This window comes from Octopus bimaculoides, unplaced genomic scaffold, assembly GCF_001194135.2.
Source record: "Octopus bimaculoides isolate UCB-OBI-ISO-001 unplaced genomic scaffold, ASM119413v2 Scaffold_184108, whole genome shotgun sequence".
Classification (NCBI taxonomy): domain Eukaryota; kingdom Metazoa; phylum Mollusca; class Cephalopoda; order Octopoda; family Octopodidae; genus Octopus; species Octopus bimaculoides.
In genome coordinates this window covers 22,143-25,230 of record NW_026388470.1, presented here as the reverse complement: position 1 = coordinate 25,230, position 3,088 = coordinate 22,143, and the positions used below count along the sequence as shown (strand labels likewise).

The 3,088-nt window shown below is 36.5% G+C and overlaps 1 long non-coding RNA gene across 1 annotated transcript in view; it reads right to left on the bottom strand.

Moving 5' to 3' along the window:
• The window catches only part of LOC106881993 (uncharacterized), a 13,201-nt gene that overhangs the window by 1,147 nt on the left and 8,966 nt on the right, over window positions 1-3,088 (bottom strand). The window contains exon 2 of the long non-coding RNA XR_001410933.2: window positions 1,311-1,385. This is a non-coding gene — a long non-coding RNA (uncharacterized LOC106881993). The remainder of the gene's footprint in view (window positions 1-1,310; window positions 1,386-3,088) is intronic.

Here is a 3,088-nt window from a genome sequence, read left to right as displayed (position 1 = left end):
ATATATATATATATATATATATATATATATATATATACAAGCATGGAAAGTGTACATTAAACAATGATGATGACCATGTATACATACTCATATGTATACACACATAATATATACATGCATACACACACACAGAGAAATATATATACATATACATACTCGCACACACACGCATATATATATATATATATATATATATATATATATATACATATATCAATTACACACACACACACACATGTACCCAGACACAGACACACACAGGAATATACATACATGCATACATATACACTCATATATTTATGTGTGTGTGTATACATATATGCATACATGCATGTATATATACATACATGCATACCTGACATACACACACACTCACACACACATATTTGCAGTTGTTGTAAATGAGTGTCACCATCACACAAGCAGTGTTGTTTGATTCCAATCTGCAATCCAAACATGCCAGGCCATGGGGCAATATCATTTTTGCTTGGAAAAAGATAAGTGTTTGTGACAGGAAAGGTATGCATCTGGAGAAAATTTACCTCAATTAATTGCCTGACAATGACGTGATGGTGACGATGATGATGATGATGATGATGAAGATGATGATAATGATGATGATGATGATGATGAAGATGATGATAATGATGATGATGATGATGATGATGTTTGTGTGTGTTTGTGTGTGTGTGTGTGTGTGTGTGTGTGTGTGTGTGTGCATGCGCGTATGTGTCTCTGGGTGTGAATGAATATGGTTATATCTAGCATTCAAATCTAGTCACCTGACCAACCAGACTATCAGATGTTGTTACACATCGCTGGTCACAATGCGCTTTGAGTCGTCATCACTAGTGATCACTCCAAACACCATGATGTTGACTGGATGTTTGATTTTTATCACTCTCGGTACATGTTCTCAGATTGACACCCCAAAACTCTCAAATGTTCGTATTGGAACTTCCGGTGCAAATGGCAAGCAGTACAGAATGCCGTTTCCAAATTTCTGGCAGAGTGAATTGCATCATGGTGCTGTTTTGCTTACAGACGGTGCCCAACTGACCCTACTATACTGTGTAGTCAACAAAATCAAAAACAAACAATGCGCATGTGTGAAATTAAAAATATAAAATGGTGACAATTTGTCCATCGCACCCTATATTTTTTACCTTTTGTTTGTTTCAGTCATTAGTCTCTGGCCATGCTGGAGCACCACCTTGAAGAGTTTTAATTGACATGTGTGTGTGTGTGTGTGTGTGTGTGTGTGTGAAAGAATGATCAAGGAAACTGAGAAAGACAGAAAATGCACCTACCTGCAGGCAAAGAACACAGAACAGCAATAGAATGTGGTTGGCGTTCATGATGGAAGTTGTGGCTTTCATTCTTGACTGTCAGAGAAATAGAGGCAGATATTTTTTGATCGAAAAGGAAAAAATAACATACAACAACAACAACAACAACAACAACAACAGCAGCAACTAAATGACCCAATATTGTGGGTCTTGACCAGCTAGAAACAGCAACAAAATCTGCCTAAAATCACACTTAATATCTTTTAGAAATGGAAGGATAGATAGGATTGTGTGGACTAAGATACAGTTAAAAACTTGTGGTGGATGGTCATAGCTGGAGAGCTATTTATCATACTTCTGTTTATGATCAGAACTGACCCAGGGTTAAACATCAACAACAACTTTGAAAAAGTTTTATAAAAGAGTCATTCAAATGATTAGAAATGATAGTTCAATCTCACTCATGTCACACTGTGCCACCTACAAAACGGGAAGGACACATTTGATAGTATAATCCTAAATATGAATGAAAGGCAAGATGGTCACGGCCGGAATGCCTATTGATCATAGGCATGCTCACACAAGTCTGACCTGGTGTTATACAACATCAATAACAAAGAAGAGCACATTTTACTTTTTACTTTTTCAACTTGTTTCACTCACTGAACTCTGGTCATGCTGAAGCATTGCCTTGAAGAGTTTTAGTTGGACAAATTGACTCCAGTTCTTAGGTATTTGAATTCAGGCCATTTGCTTAGCCTCTTGGTCCCTTTTGCTGAATGCAATGACCAGTGGTCTTAGGTGGATGGTTAGTTGTCTTAACTTCATGCTTACTGGATTTAACATTATTATCAGAAGTTTTAGCTTTATGATCAGAGGCCTTAACTTTATGATTAGAGGTCTTAACTTATGATTAATTGTCTTAGCTTTTTGATCAGAGACCTTAGCTTTATGCTTAGAAGTCTTCACTTTAGATTAGAGATCTTAACTTTATGATTAGAGGTCTTAACTTTATGATTAGGGGTCTTAATTTATGATTGTCTTAGCTTTTAGACCAGAGGTCTTAACTTTATGATTAGAGGTCTTATGATTAATTGTCTTAGCTTTATGATTAATTGTCTTAACTTTATGATTAAAAGACTCAACAGTCTGGTACTTATTCTATCAGTCTCTTTGCCAAAACCACCAAGTTACTGGGACATAAACAAACCAACACTGGTTGTTAAGCGGTGAGGGGTGAACAAACGCACTAACACACACACACACACATGACATGACCATGATAGTACCACAGAAGGCATTGTGACAATAATAAAGATATGTTATAGTGAAAGAGTGAATAATTTTTGACTTTTTTTACAGCCTCTGATTTTGGCCATGCTTAGGCTTTATTTGAAGATACTTGCCCAAGGTACCATGCAGTGGGACTGAACCTGAAACTATTTGGTTTAGAAGTGAGCTTTTTACCCCACAGCCATACCACTTCATTTTTTTAATTTCAGTTTTTATCTTTCTTAGAATAATTAATTGATGTGACATGTTTAAGATAATCCTGTTAGATTGTTATATTTGGGAGTGCTTAATTTGACTTTTATCAGTTTAATTACACGAAATTAAATTCCCTTCACCATTCTCTAATGATTTCAGCTAATTTAGTTGTGCATGACTCATTTGTACTGCCTGCCTGCCTGCCTGTCTGTCTGTCTGTCTGTCTGTCTGTCTGTCTGTCTGTCTGTCTGTCTGTCTGTCTGTCTGTCATTCTCTCTCTCTCTCTCTCTCTCTCTCTCTCTCTCTCTCTC